Below are 21,193 nucleotides of genomic sequence, written 5' to 3'. Positions count from 1 at the left end.
CCTGATTCTGATATTCCAAAAGCTAATCAATTGGATTTATTTATTAATTTATTTTGGTATTTTGAGACAGAGTTTCTCTGTGTAGCTTTGCGCCTTTCCTGCAACTCACTCTGTAGCCCAGGCTGGCCTCGAACTCACAGAGATCCACCTGCCTCTGCCTCCCGAGTGCTGGGATTAAAGGTGTGTGCTACCACTGCCCTCAATTGGAATTATTACTGTTTCTTTCTATACCAAATTTATTTTTTGAAGACTATGTGACAACAAGCTTTCAAGGACCTTTTATTTTGGAAGGCAGCATCATGGTGTGATTAAAGAATCTGTCAGTGTGGAACAAAGTGACTGAGTTTTGTCACTTACTGGCTAAACTTTAGGCAAATCACTTTTAACAGAACCTCTGATTCTTTATCTGAAAGATGCAGAGACTAATACATTGTTCCTAATACTATTTTGGATGTTAAAATGAATGTGGTATAAGTAAAGCTTATTGCCATGCCTAGTACAGGTAGATGCTTCTTAAGTGGCAACTACTATTTCAGTTTAAATTTTTTTATTCACTGATTCATTAACTGTGGTATCTATTTCAGAGCAGTTAATAAGAATTTAAATTTTGTTTATATTGTCCATCAACAAGTATTGATTAATTGATGATTTTATGTGCCAAAAAAAATTTGCCACATGGGTGTGGCATATAGAACAGAGAGACAGCTTTTAAGAATGATTGGTTGAGCACTGGGGTGGGGGGCAGTTACAGAGTAGGAGGAAATGGTTAAACTCCATTAATATCTGTGACAGTCTCATGGTTTATTGATTGGTATCTTGGCCTTGGTAGCTTTGGCGACTGTCATTTTAGCAATGAGATAATTCCACATGTACAAGCTGTATTTTGTAGTTGATGAGACCTTTGCTGTTAGTTACATGACTGCTTCATTCAGCCACCTCAAGCACCTGGGATTGCCTGAAGAACCAACTATGTACCTTTCCAGATAATAAGAGCCTGGACATCCTGACCTGCTCGAGTGTTGACATGGCGACAGGAAAAGCAGTTCCAGAAAACCGCCCTCCATTCTCCCAAGCACCCGCAATGGCCTGGCCTCTATTTCCCTAGCTTGGGCATAGTTTCTTGTTAATTAGTTTTGCATTTAATAGGAGGAATACTGAGCATTTGCAGTATGCTTGTAGTCTCTTGCCAAGTACAAGCTCCCGATCAGCAGCCGGGCCTGCCATCCTTGCACTCAGCAGCATGCATCTCCATTCTGTTTGGGTCTACTGGCTTAGTACCAGGCATGGGAGCACACAAAGGAGTAAAGGAGAATGAATAACTTGTTTAGTTTTCTTGGAGCAGAAAGTGTTTTGGAAGAGTGAGTACCACAGAGGTCCCCTATTTCCTTTACCTCTGTGAAAGGAACACCCCATGCTTTAAATAATGATTCATGTAGCATGCGCCATATTCAAAGAGTAAACACAGAGATGAACGGTTCTATTTATTCTGTACAGTGAAAATAGAAATCTGGAAACAGCATCTGCTTCTCATTTAAATGTTTTTTTCTAATTATTGAGATGTATAGAGGCATCAAGCCAGGATTCAATCATCAACAAAGGTCTTGAGCTATCTAAACAAAAACTCGTTCCTAAAGCCACTGGCTCTAACCGTTGGAATGGCTTAGAGACCTCAACATGACTTTTAATACAAAGTTGTTATAAAGCCTGGGAAGTGAAAAAAGATGCTATTTTTGGGTTTTTGAAAACAAATTCAAAAGTATAGGGAAATATTGCTAGAAATATATTTCTGCAGAACTATAAACATCATGTAATCAGCTTAGGTTCAGTCACCTTCCTTTCTGGAAATAAAACCTTGGACTTGGGACTTTGGCCTCTGTTTTTAGCAGAGAGGCATGAAGACTCTGGTGCTTCAGATGAGTTGACTGGATGGATTTCTTATTAGGAGCTTATGAGAGAATCAATGTCTCAAATATCAGCCCCTATAATTATGGCTCCCTCAATTTCACAACTCACGAAACAGTAGTCTTCAATAAGGAAAACTAGTTCCTCAAACTTGATAGCCACTCAAAAACATACACAGAAAAGAGACACCTTAATAGAAGAGAGAAAATAACTAGACATTTTGCCAGAAAAGGCCATGAGCACCAACTCATCTCAGGAGCTAGTTGGGGCACCAGTCTGTATTGGAGCTCTGTGCCTTCTGTACTAGCTACTCTGCATTGCAACGTCCCAGAGCCGATCGGCAGATGGAGAAGGCAGAAACTCAGTGCACAACATTTCGCTGAGGGAAAAGAGCATGAGTGAGGACCAGACAGCCATGGTCTTATTGGTTCAGAAGGCTGCTGGAGGCCATGGCGAAGAGCGAAGCTGTTCCGACTTCTGTCACTCTTTCTAAGCATCTGCTCTCCTGTGTTTGGTGTGTCCCCTCTACCCCACTCTTAGATGCTACACTGCCCAGTCCTGATTTCAGATAAATTCATCTCTCGTCTCCAAGATCTGGCTTAACTACATTAGGAGACTAAGATTCAGGAAAAATTGAATTTTGTGTTTTCAATTTTCAATGTATTTTGTACACATAAATTTAAAACTTTTAAAATTGTCACAAAACAATCTTCTTCTCTTCACCCCTTGCTCTCCCTGACTCTCTCCCCCATCTCCTTCCTCCCTAGTTCATCATACCCATTTCAGTCTTACTTTACTAGCTTTCTAGCTTACTATACACATGATTCTCTCTGATACACAACTGAATTAAGGGCAAGAATGTGTATTTTAATTTTTAACTGATTTATAACCTGTCTAATTTCAGAAAACATTTGAGGTGGCAAGAATAAATGGCAGTGGGAGATACATGGGTATTTTTACTCTGTATTGGATGCATATTCTTTTAGGCTGCATACATTTCCATAACTCTGAACAAGATCATACTGGTATGACCTTTTGTTCAGGGTAGAATTCATAGAATTGCAGGAAGTAGAGAAGGAATTCATCATTATTTATAGTACCACCAATGACACATATGAATGATTTTAGTTACTGCCCAACTGGTGTCATGGATCTACTAATTATATTATTGTGTGTTTATCTAAAGGTGATTTTTTTTCTGCTCTGGAGGGATAAGAGACGGGAATTTTAGAGAGGATAGATTGTGGATTGCTGTATGAGTTTTGGCAAATCACTGGTCACTCAGTACTAGATTCTATGTTAAAATGGAATAATGAATCAATTATTGGTTCCCTGTAAGAGCCAATGATGTGATGTACTTGGAAGAGCTTTAGTGCACAGAAGCCACTGTGGCTGTGCAGTGGGTGTGGGTGAATATTTTCTTTACTTCAGTCTCTGCTTCATCCAGGAGGAGACCAGGGCCTCACTCTCCGGGACGCTCTAGCAGAAGTGCCTCATTGTGTTTGGGCTTTATTTATTGAATGCATTTGAATGAGCGATCGTTCTAAGAGCAGAGAGTCATTCAATTTGATTTCACAATGGGGTGATGGGTGAGGCTGGAAACTACATCCTCAAACACATTATCCAGAACACGGGAAACAAAACCACTTTTCAAAAGTGACTCATCTTTAAAATATCATAGCAGAATGAAATACTTCATTCATTCATTTTCATAGCAAACTCCTAATTGAGAATGTCATAAACCACTTTGCAGAGAGAGGCAATCATGACCTGGGAAATTAAGTGGAGTAATTTACAAATAGGCTTTTGTCTGGCAGGAGGTTTAGCATGTGGGTTATCAAGGATTTGCCTGTGGGTTATCTTGGCAAAGCAAGCTCCCTTTTCTCTAACCCATTGGTGGTATATATATTTGGGTGCCCAATTAATATTAAAAATGAAAAACGGTTTCTCATGTTTTCTCCAGGGTCCTCATTACAAAATCTTTTAACCCTTGTCCTCTCCAAAACAAACACCTCTTTAATGCTTCAGTTCTCATTCATATACCTGCTGTCTGTCCATCTTCCTTCCCACACAGACCTGCAAGCATGGAGGGAATTCAGTGCATGAGCCCTTCTAGCATTCTTCAAGACACTAATCTTGACCCACATCCAGACTCGGTTCCTTCCTTTAATTGATGATGATTATAGTCTTCACAATTTGGTACTATAAAACAAAAAAATATTTTCCCTAGCCGGGCGTTGGTGGCGCACACCTTTAATCCCAGCACTCGGGAGGCAGAGCCAGGCGGATCTCTGTGAGTTCGAGGCCAGCCTGGGCTACCAAGTGAGCTCCAGGAAAGGCACAAAGCTACACAGAGAAACCCTGTCTCGAAAAACCAAAAAAAAAAAAAAAATATTTTCCCGTTTTAAAATACCTCAGTCATTCTCCCCAATTTGGGGATGAAACACACACACACACACACACACACACACACACACACACACACACACACACACACACTCTCTCATATATCAAGCTATCCAAAGAAAGGTGACTTGTAGCACACAAAGTCAAATGAAACCCTTGATTCTTCTCTTTGCTAGCTCAGAAGCTGAGTGATAAGAACAAGTGTTTCACAGGGTTCTTGAGCGTGGTAAATCAGGCATCTCATAAGACGGTTCCCCGAGAAGAGGCTACTGGAGAACCCTTTGTCACTAACATTTGTCAGCATCTATGACAGGAATTTTACCATCTGACATCCTTCCCTAACTCTCAGCCTGTGACTGTGTAGTGAATCTCAATTCATACAAGGAGGGTGGAAAAGGCTGAGCCAAACACTGTTAACCAAACAGTCCCCTGAAGGGCTATGATATTGCTCAGTGGTAATACCATCCCTCCGCATTTTATCTTGTACACGAAATCTGGGCTAATTATCATTTTCTCCTACAGTACATTTTAGACTTTTGTGTTTCCATGTCCCTGCCTAGTTCATTAAGCAGGGTTTTACAGCTCCTCCAGTAACAGGATTGCTATTGACACTTTCATTAGACCCGTAATTCAAATGCTTGTCTGCCTTCCAAATGGAAGCCTCTGAGTCCAGAACCACAATCTGGCCACCGACCGTATGTTGGCTTTTAGAACTGTCGTAAACTCATCATCACATTCAAGTTCTTGAAGGGTCAAAATCTGCTTCCTCAGTGAACTGTCTCCATCCAACAAATACTCAGTGTATTCTCCAAGAATAGCCAGCCAAGTCTTTGCCAGTGCTCTCTGAAAGCTCTTCCAGACAGTTCTCATTAGAGTGTGACTGTAGCACAAATAATCATTGTCTGGATTTAAATATAAATGGCCTGCTCCATTCATTCACTTAATCATTTCACTACTCAAGACCAATATACCAAATATTATGATGTTTTAGCAATTTAAAATTGAATAAGTTGGTCTCTGCCTTGTAATATCCTATAGTGCAATTGGTGTGTATAGAAATAATGATGTAATCAGTGGAATGTGAAATATTCACCACTAGATTTCCAGAAATGGGAAAAGCTATGATATAGATGCCTGTGCTTTAACTAATGGCTGTTCTCAATTTCTATTTTCTTATACTGGTCAAATAGAAATGGTTCAACTGCCTGTGTAGAACTGTACAGATGCATATATGAAATACAGGGAATGTATCCCGGAAGATAACCTCAGGAGAAGATAATGACATCCCTGTAGAATGGTACCAATGGACAAGAGAGGGGAGGCAGTACTGCATCAGGGAATTGTTTTGGTGATCATGAAAAGCAGTCTTTGTGCAGTAGTGCTTGCTTTTTCTAACAAGGCTCAAGAAGGTCAATGCTAATACCTCATTTAATTGAAAAGACATTTTTTAGGCATGACTGGTAGACATAAGGCATGCCTGTTTTTGGTTTCTGTAGAACTAAACATCCCAGGCCTCAGCAAAGAAGCAGTAAATATTAGCAGACCCTGCCACATGGATGTTCAGCTGGAGTTTTCACTCTGTAGAGAAGGATTTCCACTAATTACTTTAACATACATCGTGAACCATACTTTTCAATGTACAGTTAGTTGTGTTTGATTTCAGTGGCTGTGGACTGGATACATTGCTTTCACTTTCTAAGCCAATCACATCACATAGGATTTTTTTTGTTGTTGTTTTGGTTTTTTGAGACAGGGTTTCCCTGTGTAGTTTTGGTGCCTGTCCTGGATCTTGCTTTGTAGACCAGGCTGGCCTTGAATTCACAAAGATCTGCCTAGCTCTGCCTCCCGAGTGCTGGGATTAAGGATGTGCACGACCACTTCCTGCCTTGGAAAATATTTGATTTGAGGTAGTTCACCTTCCTGGTATCTATGATTTAAGAAAAGATAGAGAAGAAGAAATAGAAAAGACAAAAATCATGGTCTCCTGCTATTGATTCTAGTCCTTTATGGCCTTGGCTTCACATTGGACTCCCCATCTCATTTGGTCTCTTTTAATGAAGCTAACCAGATTCCTGTACTAGAAAGTCCCTCTGCTGGAATGGGTTCTACCTCAAGCCACTGAGCATTAGGAGGGTGTGAGGTTGCATTCCATACTTGATAGGGTCACGTGACTCAAGTGTGCCTTGGCAGTTGTGCTGTGCTGCTGGAGAAGAGACTGCCACATGCTTCCCAGTACATGTCGTTCTGTTGTTCGCCTTCACACGCGCGGTCATTTGCATGGTGGAGGCCACTGACAGTGTGGGTTTAGAAGTCTTTGCTGGAAATCACACTCACTAACACCTAAACCGTCTATCAGACGTGCTGCAGCTGATCCCAAGCTCATGGAGAAGAGTGATTTCTAGCCTCTTTTATTTTTATTTCAAGTAGCGTCACTCACTTTAAGCCAGCTATTTAGGCCTCTTCAAAAACCTCCAGGGTGAAGGACAAGAAAGAGGCTTATGGAATCTTCCAGAACTGGGGCCCTCTGTTGTTTCTGCATCCAAATCAACACCCCTGTCTTTGGTATTTCATTTTAAAATCACACATTCTTCCTCCCATGTAACCAGTAATGGGGATTCTGCCACCCATTTTCCAATCCAGATGGCTCTTTGTGCATCTATACATTTAACTGAGCTCTGTCCAGGAGGAAAGCCAGTCAGGAATGCAAGGAGGGGAGGACGTGATGTTGGCTTGAGGCAGTCCACCCTGTTGTCTTCTCTCGTCTTCTGTGACCTCAGATTGGATGACCGCGTTCTGTTTTCCCCCTTTTCACTCACAAGGATCTACCCGTCTGGGCTTTTTCTGGGAGCAGAAAACCAACTATAAATATGAAACAGACTTCACTGCTAGACCCAAACTTCACATCTGCCAAGAAACCAAGCTTCTGCCCAAGAGTATCTGCAATATAAGCAGCAGGATCCAGGGCATAAGAGGTAAGTTTGACTGAGAAGACTCTTTCCTTGTGGCACGTACACAGAAGCACTCTATCTCACATAGAGGTCACAACGTGGGAGGTTTTAAATCAGGAATAAAAACTTGATCTATATTTTTTATAGGTTAGTCTGTCTAGCTAACTATTAACTGTAGAGTTATTACACTGAATTATGTTTTTAAAGCATCATTTTGGGAAGGGCTGGCTTGCACAGTAAAGGAAACATCTACCACAGAGAGAGAGAGGACAGACTGACAGACAGACAAGGATTTGACAGTTTTGTTTGTTTGTTTGTTTCTCAAGTTGCCTTTTCAAAACAAGTTCCAGAATGTCATGGAGAAAGTGAGAAGTAAAGATTCAATACATTTTATCATGATATTTGAGTTGGCAGGCAGGCAGGGAGGGAGGGAGGGAGAGAGAGAAAGGGAGGAGAGAAAGGTAGATGAGGTAGGCTTCCAGAGTCGTCTTAGGAAGAATGGATGGATAGATATCATCTCAGTTTTACCAATATAAGAAAAAGATCTCTCTCTCTCTCTCTCTCCCTCTCTCTCTCTCTCTCTCTCTCTCTCTCTCTCTCTCTCTCTCTCTCACACACACACACACACACACACACACACACACACACACAAGAATGGGGAGAGAGACAGAGACAGACAGACAGACAGACAGACAGACACACACACACATACACACACACACACACACACACAGAGAGAGAGAGAGAGAGAGAGAGAGAGAGAGAGAGAGAGAGAGAGAGAGAGAGACAGATAAGTTTATATTCTCTTGACCCATTAAGTAATTTTGTGGTTTTAGCTATTTTATACTGCCAGGGAGTCTCTGAGTTGCCAGATTCATTCCTATTCCTTGTTTTTTTTTTTTTTTTTTTTTTTTTTTTAAAACAAAGCCTGAAGACTAGGAAATGGATAGAAAGAACAAAAGCTACGATGAGCTACTCTCAGGAGGCAAGCAATGATCTCACAATATAACAATAAAGGTTTCCAGACTCCCTGAGAGAAAGGGCAGAAGCAGTGGATTGAAGGAGAGTAAGTACCAGAGTGTGAATGTGGAGCGAGTCTAGTCAGATGGGAAATGGTGAGGATTTCAGGAGCTATGGGTGATTTTGAAAGAGATGGTGGAGACTAAGCAGTGAGTGTGAGTGCTCACAGAGTGAGACAGAGTGGTGTTATTAGAAAATGGGAGGGGGAGCCGGGAGGTGTTAATGGTAATTGGCATGAACTGTCTTCTTGGCTTTTCTTTATTTCCTCAGTGAATAAGTGACAGACAGGCCTTCCCAGTTATAAATGAGATGTCGCTCCAGGTCTGAACTCATGGGTGTACCCAGTGCAGTTTCACCCACAGAGCAAGCATCCCAATGAGTACACTGGCAAAGGGATGCTTTCCAACAGGCTCCCAAGCACCTTAGGTGCGAGCTTCCCTTTTCCTTTGTGTTTGGTTTCTGTTGTTGTTGTTGTTTGGGTTTGTTTTTATTTTTCTCTTCTTTTCACATGGCCTAGCTTGTAAAGTTCAGACCTATGAGTTAGATGCCCTGAATGTTAGAACTGGAGGAACCACCAGCTACTTTAGGATCTCAAATCATTTATGTCAGGTAAAAATCCACCCTATTTCCAAGCACAGAATAATAAAGTCACACATTTTACATGGATTGGTTAACATTTATGCATTGATTGTCTGTCATGGTAGTTTGGAAGAAAACGGCTCCCAAAGGGAGTGGCACTATTAGGAGCTGTGGCTTTGTTGGAGTGGGTGTGGTCTTGCTGGAGGAAGTGTGTCACTGTGGGGGTGGGCTTTGAGGTCTCCTATGCTCAAGCTACACTCAGTGACACGGTTCATTTCCTGTTACCTTTGGGTCGAGATGTGGAACTCTCAGCTCCTTCTCTAGCACCATGTCTGCCTGCATGCTGCCATGTCTGTTTATGATGATAATGGACTGAACCTCTGAGACGGAGAGTGAGGCTCCTCAATTAAAAGTTTTCCTTTATAAGTGTTGCTGTGGTCGTCATGTCTCTTCACAGCAATAAAAACCCTAACTAAGACAGATGTCTATAACATTAAAACTTCAGAAGAATCTTCCTTGAGGGGGTTTTGATTAGATAAGACATAGAAAATTTCATAATGGTGAACAATCACTGCTGCATTTACTGTTATTGTTTTGGTATTTGTGGCATTGTTAATTCTGGAAATATTTTTTTTTTAATTTTTGAAATGAATATATAAAAGGTTCCTCCATGCTTCCTTCTATTCCTACAAAATAATTTCTGGGCAGGGCAGTGGTGGTGCACACCTTTAAACCCAGCACTTGGGAGGCAGAGCCAGACAGATCTTTATGAGTTCAAGGCCAGCCTGGTCTACAGAGTGAGATCCAGGACAGGCACCAAAACTAAACAGAGAAACCCCTGTCTCAGAAAACCAAAATAAATAAATAGATAGATAGATAGATAGATGATTTCTGTAACTCCTAGGTTTAAGAAAACTTCCCACAAGAAGCAGACACTAGTCCATGAAAAAACTAGGTATCAATTCATGTGTCTTACAAATGCTTAAGTTATTTGAAAAAGCTACTCACTGGCTCTGAGAAAATGAGCATGGAGGATCTGGCCCCACCCTTCATCTGCCATATGGTGGTATGGGTGGGGTGAGGGGTGTGCTTCCCCCTGCCCCTTGCAGCCTGTGGCAGGTGGGAGAGCTGGCCCTGAGGTCATAAGAATAGGAGAGCTGTCCCTGCCCCTCACCAGCTGCAGCACTCAGGAGAGCACCTTTTCTCCTAACCTGGGCAATACAGTAGATCTGGCTCTTCTGGTATAGGCTTGGGTGAGAGCAGGAGAATGGCCCTGCGCCCTTGCTCCTTGCTGCAAGGGATGAACTAGCGGGGCAATGCAGGAGAGCTCACCCTGGTAGTAAGGACTTGGGGAGAGCTGGAAAGCCAACCAACCCTGCAACTACCCAGGCCTAGAACCAGGGTTATGAGTTGGCCCAGCATAACATTCATCCCACCTATGATCTGCTGGAGCACTTGAAGGGACTGGTCTTGAAGACCCAAAGCTGCAGGATCTCCATGACACAGGGCAGCAACAGGGTATCCAAGAGGAGGTTCATTGGGGGCCCAGTATCAATAGTGTAGCAGAAACCAGAGACCTTGAACCAGACCAAAGACTCTTTGCAATAAACACTTGCAAGTAAAAAGATAAAGGGGTTTACTACATGACTCACTGTGTCACACTAAAGCTTCCATGATGAGATTTTTCTTTTCTTTTCTTTTTCCTTTTTTTCTCTTAAATTTTATTTTATTGATGGGGGGTGGTTTACAAGGGCAGAGGGCAAATATGAAGAGACAGGGAGATGTATGAGATGAAGATGCATGATATGAAAGACACAAAGAATAAATTTTAAAAATTCTAAATAAAATAAAAGAAAGAAAAGAAAAAGCTACTCTCTGGAAAGGGCTCAGAACTCACTTATCATGTGCTTCAGCACTTTGGTCTTACTGAGGACAGCTTGGACACTAAATAAAGGAGTGGGAGTTTTTCTCTTTCCACCTGTCAACTAAACTCCACTTGAGCCACTTAGGGCATACCTAAGGATCTGGAGACTCTGGTACATAGTTCTACCCTTATGTGAAAATATAGCATATTTGTCTTCTTGATCTCCGCCTTCCCATCTTCATCCTGTGTTTGGAGATGTGGAAACACAAATTCTGCCACTGGAAGCAGACCTCCTTTGAGAACTTCAGAACTGTCCTCATTCCTTGATTTGCTTGGGAACATCTTAGCCACGGGAATGCAGCACTGATGGAATTGTTGATTGGTCCTATGACATATCAGAGTCTTTAAAGACATGAAATTAAAAAAGAAAGAAAAAGAAAGAAATCAACATTGTTCTGAAAGAAAGGTAGTTAAAATTCAGAAAGAGAGATTCTTTAATTAACTTAATAAAATTACTAATGGAAGCATTTTAACTGCTAAATTTAATTTACTTGTCAAGATATCAGGCTACAAAGAGGAGGGAAGAGTCGGAAGTCTGCTTCCCATTATGATGTACTCTACTATAGAATAAATTTGCTTAAAATGAAATATATCACCAAAAGCCATCAATGACATCTTAATTTGGAACAGCCAGTTGAAAAGTAATTAGACTACGAAGCAATCAGTTCTAGCAAATCAGGGTTTCCCCTTACATAAACATACATTTTTCCTATTTATACCCAGGAAAGACTAGGCTTGCAGGTAGCAGGCAGGCAGGGGTGCTGGCTCTTCTGATCGGTGTTTCTACTTACATTACCAGGCTGTCAAAACAAAAGGTTTTATGATGGGATTAAAAAATGTATAAGCATCCGATTTGATTTAGTGTTTATATTTTTATGTTGAACTAAGGAAACTTTGCTTATGATTGGATTTTAAAGATTTACATTTGTCTCTCTTCCTTCCAAAATGCTTTCCAGATCCACTGGCAACCCCAACACCTTACTTCAACAAGTGAAATTCAGTCGAATATCAAAAGGCCCACTTAGTTCTCCCTTCAGGGTCCCTCCTACTCTCCTAAACAAAAGTGGTGAGTGTAGCTGCTAATGAGACAGGGCCTAGAGGAGGTGGGAGTGGCTAAAAGGATTCTTTGTTTAATATCCGAAGGTTCGCCATGAGCTGTTTCTCACATAGTAACAGACCTAGACGTGTAATTGTCAGCTTATTAGCATAAAAAACACTCTGATAAGAGAGGTGGGTGAAACAGAATAATTTATATATGGTTTGGTTATGAAAAGTTAGCAAAGAGGAGAACAAACGGTATCTATCAAAGGACTTCATATAGGGGAACGTTTTTGAGTGTGTCTTCCCTAAGCACCTTGATCCTCAGGAAGGTGTTTTCCTGTCCACATTACAGACATGGAAATGGAGGCCCTGGGAGGTTAAGGGTTTTGTGGAAACAGCAAAGGTATTTAATGGGAGAGCGGGGCTAGAAAGAGCACTTATGGGCTCCTGGTACTTTCTTCACAACATCTGGTTGTGATGATGGAATCCCATCTGTTATCTGTTGAGGGGAAGAGGTGTGAGAAAAATAACTAGAGGATAGATCAATCACCCAGAAAAATATTTATGAAGGACTTCATTCAGATATTATGGGAGTCAACATTGTCACCAGCCCTGAAAGCTCAGAGGAGATGATGAATTATGCCACAGAAGACATTAGTTCACAAAGCAGAAACTACCTGGCAACAACTGCTTGTGTTTCTGCGTCATCCACTCTGGTGAGAGAAAATGACTAGAGAGAAGAAAGGGTCATTTCAAAAGGACAGAGTAAGATGCCTTTAAGAAATATGGGGAAATCTCTGAAACATGGTTCTGGATTCATCCAGCACGCAAATCACCCAGCTATATGCAAATATTTGTACCTTAATAGAATAAGTCATTTCATTCTTTCTGTTGCCTTTTTAGAAATGTGATTATGGATAACTATACTACAAGGCACACTATATCTCCTTGTGAAGCACATTGGAAGGAAAGCTAAGATAGACAATGCAATGGCAATGTGTATTAAGATTCATTATTGTAGATATGTGAGAAGCAGTCTAAGAATATAATTAAAGTACAAAAGCCTTCATTTACAGTGTGGAAGCAGGAGAACCAGACTGAACACGGGTACAGGGACCCTCTTTCTCCAAGAGTTTTGTAAAAATACACTGACTTATCCTCAATGACTGTTCAAGACCGATGTCTAACAGGACAGTTGTCCTGGTACTGAAGAAGGCAGGAACTATATAAAAATAGATGTAGCAAGTTAAAGTTAGAAAAAAAGAAGATAAGAAGCACAAATGTGGGAAATGAGATATTGCTAGTAAAACAGGTTAAATGGAGTAAGAAAGTCTTTTATAAATGTTTCAAGGGGAAAAGAGTGATCCTCAAGAGAAAAAAGACCAGGGAATAAATGAGAAGAGGAGGGTGTGAAATTAATGATGGCCGAGATATTGACCTCCTGCTTTAAGTCAGTTTTTAAGAGAAAAATGAGAAGAAAATTTGGACAGCTGGAAGGCAATAATGACTTTTAAAAATAGGTATCGACAAAGAGGATGAAGGGAAATTTAGAAAAAAATTAAACATGGTGGCATATACTGATTGTAACTTTCAAATAATGTGCTTCCCAGGGAATTCGATTCCTCACCTATTAACTATGCACAGACAGGAGAACAGTGCAGACTAGGGAGATGTCAGAAACCCACAAAACAAATTGGTTTTATATAACAATAAAAAATGGCTAGAGGAGGTTGGGGAGTCAGACACCCGTCAGACCCTCTAAGTAGTATATAATTTAGGACATATTTTGTTTTTCTTTTTGGCTATTTCGGTTTTTAGAAATTGGGATTATATGTTCCTCTTTTGCTCAGTGGGAAAAGGAGACAAAACACACATTATAGATGCTTTGGAAGTACATGAAGGCTGTCATGATTTCATGGGAGAAATTTGGAAAGATGGTACAGTCGGTAAGTCTGACATTAGTGTTAGTTAGTAGACTGTGTACATAGATTAGAAAATTCAAAGAATTATGGGGGTGGGGGAAATCCTGTGACAGGAAGTTTCAGGTTCTAATACAATTTCCAGGTGAAATCCTGAGATGTCCAATTCATTTTGCAAAGCCACTAGATACCTGGGAAGGTAATCCTTCAGGGGATGTTAGTTACCCATAGGCAATACGTTTGTGAGGAATTAAAACATGGGTGCAAGGTTTGGATTTTTATAGCAAGTATGGCTGCTAGACATAACATCTTAGGGATGGTATCTAGGAACACTGGTCTCAACACCTCCCTCAGCTTCCTCCCCATGGGCTCAGTGGACAGATTGTATCAGTACATGCTCCTTGCTCTTTCTCAGTTTCTCTCATTCAAGTTTTCTCTGTTAGTCTTACTCATTCTCTTTAGTAGCTAAAGTAATCCAAGGGTGAAGTAGCCTTGGAATCAGCTCTTTGACTCTCTTCCACGAAGAAATCTATTTCCTTTTATTAACTTTCTTTGCAAGCTTTTGAAAACAATTAATTTTTTTTATTAACTTCCAATGTTTTGTTACAATCCTTTTCAAATATGGCTGGATAGGAGGTGGCCTGCTTCCAAGCTTGCATTGTGACTATCCTGTGAAGATAGGGACTTCATGCTGATATAGTGAGAAAGTCCATTTCATTAATTGAAAGACAGAGGCTGCATTTGACTACAAAAGTAGCAGATTAGTCGTAAGGGGTGTTTGCATGCAGCAGGTTCTGCTGCATAAATCAGACAGAAATCCAACAGAATTGTCAGCCTCCAATCATTGAGGTGTGGCTGTTGGCACTGTTGTAGGAGGGAAAGGGGGGAGAGAAGAAAAGAGGTATGAAAAGGACCAAGGACCAGGCAGGAAAGCCCAACAAGGGAAATTAGAGAAAACACACAGGGACTCACACTTTTGGAGAATTTAATTTCAAGCAATATTTACAGTGTTTATGCAAAAGTTGGCCAGAGAGAGTAGAAACTTTTAATTCTTGTCTCCTTTTCTACTGCTAATTTTCTCAGTTCCTGTACTTAAAAGGCTCTCTCTCTTCTCTACTGAAAAGATACTGTTTATCCACCCTTGGCTGCTGTGACAAACACTGGCCAAGAATCACTTACTGCAGGAAAGGGTGTCAATCCACCTTGGAGAAGAGTCAGGGCAGGGAAGTCAGCAGGAACCGGGAGCAGCAACTAACTAAGGAGGTACTTGCTGGCTCACTCACTCACAGGTTGATTTATGTTTAGTTAACTTTTTCACAAAGTCCACCTGCCTTGTGATGGTGCTTCCTTCAGTGGGCTGGGCCCTTCTGTATCAATTAACAACTAAGACATCCTCCCACAGAGGTGCACATAGGCCAGTCTAACCTAGGTGATTCCTCTATCTTTCCTCATTCTAGGCTGTGTTAACTGGGAGGTAAAGTTAATTTGGACAAATATATAATAGAATTTGGAAGGGTTTATTGGGAATTTTACCACAAATTATTATATGTAGCACATTCTCTTCAATGTCTTTAATTCCTTAGTTTCCATGCCCTGCAAATTATCCCCAAGTTCTTGAAAATCATGGCAAGCACATGTCAGTGTGCTGTAGGCTGAACTGAAAGCTCCCTGAGAGCTGTGGGTTCATAGAAGAGAGATGTGGAGAATGTGTCCTCATGTAATTTGTGCTTTAAAGAGCAAGAAAGCTGCAGTGTTCACAATAAACACAATATATAGCAGCAACAAATATGAGAATACTACCTTGAAAATCTATGGAGGCCATCCAATGCTAGATTCAGAGGTGAAGGAATACTCTTAAATATTTCATTTCCTTGAGGAACTGAAGAAAGAATATCCACAAATTAGCTGAAGTTGAAACCAGAAACTAAGCAAACATAGAACCATGAAGAAGGAAATGAAGAAAGTAAAAACCAGAGATAAAGAAAAATGGGAAACCTAAACACAGCAAGACTGATGAATAAATCTCCAGGTGTTATGAAGATACATTTTATCTTAAATTTTATTTTAATACAACATTTATAGATGGAATAAACGATGCATGTATTTTACGTGTTTGCAGTATGATATAATAAATTGTTTATCTGCTTATTTCATTAAATTATAAAACTTTGTCATTTATGATAAACCAAGTCTCTAAAAGCTTAGGGCTGGGAGGAAAGGTCTGAGAGTGGGGAAAAAAATAGAAAAATTTGTACTTATATTTCTGTAAGTTTGAAAACAGCAAAATGAAAAATATTTTTGCAAAGTATAAATTAACAAAGTTGAGGATAATTCTAAATAAATAATAAAAACAGTAACCATCAAGAAAACAAAGTAACTAAAAAATATTGTTTTATAACGTGGATAAAGTGGTAAAAGAGTTACCTCTAAAACACAACAAATCCTGGGATCTTTAAGAACTCTGATTTAAAATTACTCATTAGTATAGAAAGCATAAAAAATCTGCCTACTTTATTCTTTGAGGTTAGCATTAGTCTGAGAGCAAACATGGGAAAATACTGATCCAGAACTTCTATGTAAATGTGGACACAGGATTATGAAAAAGTAGCCCAGCTACTCATGGTTTGAATGCTCTTCCTGTCAGGGTGGCCAGGCTGAAGGTGTGTTTAGGAAGAAGGGAGAAGGCCACTGCATGCTCTTCTGTCTCTGAAGGGATTCAGTGCTGCAAGAGTGATAGGCAAGTGGAATAGCTTCCCCAACTGTGACAGCAACGACCATCACAGGAACGATTAGACTGTGGGTTTCCAGGAAGGAATTTAAATCTGATTTTTTTTTTCTTTGCTTAAAAATAGAGACTGCCATTAAAGACAAGATATTGATTGAATTTAATTTTTTTTTGCTTACATGATCTTCCAAGTTAGCATTTACTTCACAGAACAATTATAAACCATCATTATATGTGATGTTCATAATATAGGCATGTGTGTAAAAGGGACTACATAAAGCTCAAAGTGGAGAGATTAACTGTTAGTTGCTGTAAAACTCATGCAGAGTAGGCAGGTGCATTTATTGTATCTATTAGTCTCTCTGTCTCTGTCTCTGTCTCTCTGTCTCTGTCTCTGTCTCTCTGTCTCTCCTTTCCAGCCCCCTCCCATTCTCTGTTTGCCTTGGGAGTTTGATATGTGGGGCCTTTGTCCAGAGAGCCCTGCGTGGCACCCTTCTAGAGAGGAAAACCTCCTTTTAAATGCCATCCTTAATTTATGGATAAGAGCCGCTACTGTACCTGTGTGAGGTTCCCATGAGAATTTACTAAATGTGTCTCTGCCAATACCAATGACCGAAAGAGACCTTCCATTAACTTCTGAATTAGCCAAATGGGACAGAGCTTAATCTAATATGCGTTATTTCATTTTCTAGGTTACTTGTTTTAAAGGAAATCAAGTATACTCATGGCTGTCGAAAGCTGTCCTGGGAGATGTGCATGGAAGGACTCCCTCTAAACAGAAAAGGCTTCTGAGAAAGCTGGGTGCATGCCCAAGGGCCCAATTTAGCTCAGTTGCCTTTTCTCACAGTAGGCAAAGCAAACCCTCCCTCCAAAGAGCTAGGAGAGAAATTGCACATTAATGAAAATAATGAGTACTGGCTCTAGAGTATTAGGGTGCTGAGGACAAGGCAGTTTTTCCTCTACCGACATCTCAGCCAGTCCTTCCTTGTGGTCTGCTGGGAAGTCCATTCCTCAAAGTCAACAGTCTTTCTTTGGGCCTAGTATGACCAGTGCAAGGAGCAATCTGCCCATAGTCAGAGGCAGATTGGAAGTTGATGGGCCATGGCTAAATGCTTCTGAGCAGGTAGCATAGCACAATGGGAAGAAAACTCCGCTCAGTACTGAGAACTGTGTTTCATTCCTAGCACAGCCTTTAGTTAGCTCTGTGGGGACATAACTCCCTCTATGCCTCAGCATCTTCGTCTGTCTGCTGGGAACAATATTATTTACTCTGCACATTTTCCAGGATTTTCATATTAATAAAGCTAGATAATATAGAAGTTTTGAAAACTACAAAATGCCTTATAATTTAAGTTCTTTACTGTATATTCAGTATTAAGAATGGTACAACGAGTTATGAAGATATTGTAGGTATCACAGTGATTTCTTTTTGACTCTCTAGGATTTTCGTGAAAGCACAATTTGCTCAATAGAGCTAGATACAAGCAGCTCTCCCTCTTTTTATAGCCATCCTTCCCAACTGCCAACCCTATTCATGGGACTCAGGGATGTGCCAAGGTTAGACGGCGCAGACACAGGGTGTGAGCCATAACTTCTAAATCAGTTTTGGAAGGATGCCAGAGCATCAGTTTAGAAAAGTGATTGGAGTGCCTTTCTGAGGACAAAGAATTACTTAGAGAGTACATCTTTCAAGAACATGTTATTGAAACTTGGAGAAAAAGAGTTTTAAAATATGAGAACACTAGTATTAAAGGCACTCTAAACCAATTACAGTGTATTTACTTGGATCTCAATGGGGGGATACCCTTTTCATTATTCACAAGGCTCAAGAACATTAGACACACTTCAATGAAGACAATATAATATCCAAATATGAAGTAGGAGGCTGTTTGTCCATTTCATCCACTTTCTTGCTTTTACCTTCTTCACAAAGGCAGAAGAGCACTTCTGTGTTTTTAGAATACACAATGCACAAGGAGTAGGCAGTGTACTTTTGGATAGTCAACACCCTTTGTCCTCAGAGAAAACATTCAGTATTGTATCCACCCCTCCCAAAAGTCCCTAGAGATAGTCAATCTGTATAGGAGCTATGGAAGGGACAGGTCTAGACACCCGAGCTCCTAACACTGCAAGGTTTATTCTACATGCCTCAGAGAGAACTTCCTTATGGCAATGGATGAAAGATGGAGATGAAAAATATAGAAGTTCAGGGGCAACATATTCAGAGTTAGCTAGGGTTTCAAAGATCTTTTGTGCCTGAGGATCTGGCTTCCTTCCTCTAATAAAGACTTTCAGACTTTCTGCCCTTTAGCCAGAAGCTGCAAGTTTGACATGGCAGGAACAGCCATTCCTTCCTGGGAGTGAAACTGTAGGTGTGAAATAAGTAAAGAGTCTGTAGCACCTTGGTGTGTGTCTGCATTGACATATACATCCACATCTGATCCTTTCTCTGTTCCAGCTACAAGGGACCAGTCTGCAAGAACTTTTTCTCTAAGCCACATTTTTAACTTCTCTGTTGTGGAAGACCCACACATGGAAAAGCCCTAGCAACATGTCAGCTCCACATAATGGTCCTTAGTGTTTCCCTGTTGCATGTCATGTTCCTGATCACCCATGGCCATGGTGCTATCCAGACTTCCTTCAGTGCATGTGCTACCTGGACTTCTTTTGGTGCAGATACTCATGCTCCCTGAACTTCCTTCAGTAAAGACAAACTTGCTACTAACACTGCCTTCAGTACAGATGAACTTGATACTCACACATCCTTTGGTGCAGACAAACTAGCTACTAACACTTCCTCCAATACAGATGAACTTGCTACCGGACTTCTGTCAGTGCAGACCAACTAGCTACTCACACTTCCTTCAGTGCAGACCAACTAGCTACTCACACATCCTTCAGTGCAGACAAACTTGCTACCCATACTTCCTTCAGTGCAGACAAACTTGGTACTCACACATCCTTCAGTGCAGACAAACTTGCTGTGCACACTTCTTTCTTGGTTCTTTGCCCACACTGTGTCTCCTGAGCCCTCCTTCTAGACTGGTTCCTGGAGATGCAATGGGCTTCTTCAACATCTTCTCCAGGACTTCAAGACTCTGGGTTTCCATACTGTCATTGACTACCCTTCTTTATAATCCTAGAACAAGAGTTTTGCCATGAGGTCAATGGGGATTTTATTTCTACTGTGACTTTTAGCAGGGAACTTCGCAATTTGCAGCAAGATTCATTCCTCTTTCTTAGGCAGAAATGCAATTGCTGAATACAGTCTTCCAGGGTCAAGATGACTTAGACACAGTTAGATCTAGCACAAGTTGGCTTTGTTACATGGAAGATAATAAGGGAAAGCCTGAGGTCCTGGAAAGTGACAAGTTTTCTTGCCTGCAGTGAGCTTAATTCAGGGTGCTAAGAATCCTGGACAACCAACAACACCAACACCATTCTGGTCCAATAGCTTCTGGGCCCATTATCTTGTGAACTTGAAGAATGAATTTCACAGAAAACAGGAGGCAAATTTGTGAAAGAAGTTTATTAGATGCTTATAGGTGAGAATTTAAGAAATAAGAGGCAAGCAAGAGAAAGGGTTGCCACTGAGTGTCCCATCTAGGATTTAATGATGCTTTTGGTGAATGGCGGGTCAAGGCATGGTTGGTAATCTGGTCAGTACAGTTAACCAACTCATGTGCTTCTCCATCCCAGGTGTCTAAACTGGAGTTCTATTATACCCTCAAAGACGGCCTCCAGGCAGCTGTGTGAAAGATGAAGAAAAATAATAAGAAAACAGATCAGAAACAAGAGACCACAGAACTTGTAGCATTCCTGGCTTTTGACCAGGATAGAACCAAGGACAAAGACAAGAATTGAGGTCCCTCATCCCTGAAACTTCTCGATGAGGTTCCATCTCTTCTCATCAGTTTCAAGCCAATAGGCATATGCTGTTCTAGCAGGTCATTCAAAGGCCTTTGCCGATAGAAGTGCTGCCAGTGGTGACATGTAGGCACTAAGATCTTGGGCCTCTGTGCTTCCAGGCAATGGGGGGGGGGGGAGGGGGCAGCCTCCTGGGTTATGTGCACTTTCTTCTGAAAACCACTCAATCGGGAGGGACAATCTCTTCCTTTCGTGATCTGTTGATAAACACTAGGGGAGGGCTGAAGGATGAGGGAGGCGATTCCCCTCATAGCTCAAAGCTCTACAAGAGAAACTACACTATTCATCTGCCTCTGTCATAGGAGAGGCAAACATATTTAAGCTACTATTAAATGTAACAGTTTCAAGTGTGAGATGATTTTAAATTATCTTCTGCAGCTTACTAGTTTTGTAGTGAACTCTAATTTTTAAAGTCTTGGCTTCAATTTCTTCACCTTTAAATGGAGATGAGTTCTATACTTACTTTGTGGGGTTAGTATGAGGGCTGAATGAAATTTAGACATACAGACTACCTGGGATGGAATATGACACCTGCAATCACTCAACAGATGTTAGTGGTTTTTATTTCTCAGTCAACACACTCTGAGCTTCTGTTAAGACTCTAGAATGAGGCTTATGGTAGAATAGGATATTTATTCCCTTTGTTATGGCTTTTAAGGCAGGGTGCTTCTGGGCCTAATGGTGGCTTTAATAATAACAATGACTGCTTCTTGAGGTCACACACAGTCTGAAATTTCAAAGATTCAGAGAAAGAGACAGAGAGAGAAACAGGGTGTGGAAAATATATACTCCTCATTGGCCT

The 21,193-nt window shown here is 40.8% G+C and overlaps 1 long non-coding RNA gene across 2 annotated transcripts in view; it reads left to right on the top strand.

The window, feature by feature from the left end:
- LOC107400960 (uncharacterized) overlaps positions 1 to 21,193 on the top strand; it is a 539,198-nt gene that overhangs the window by 381,612 nt on the left and 136,393 nt on the right. For both annotated transcript variants that reach the window (XR_013042856.1, XR_013042855.1), the window contains exon 3: positions 7,128 to 7,280. This is a non-coding gene — a long non-coding RNA (uncharacterized LOC107400960). The remainder of the gene's footprint in view (positions 1 to 7,127; positions 7,281 to 21,193) is intronic.

Source organism: Peromyscus maniculatus, chromosome 10, assembly GCF_049852395.1.
Source record: "Peromyscus maniculatus bairdii isolate BWxNUB_F1_BW_parent chromosome 10, HU_Pman_BW_mat_3.1, whole genome shotgun sequence".
Taxonomy (NCBI): domain Eukaryota; kingdom Metazoa; phylum Chordata; class Mammalia; order Rodentia; family Cricetidae; genus Peromyscus; species Peromyscus maniculatus.
Note: the sequence above shows the minus strand (reverse complement) of the source record. Positions and strands in the feature narration are given on the sequence as shown.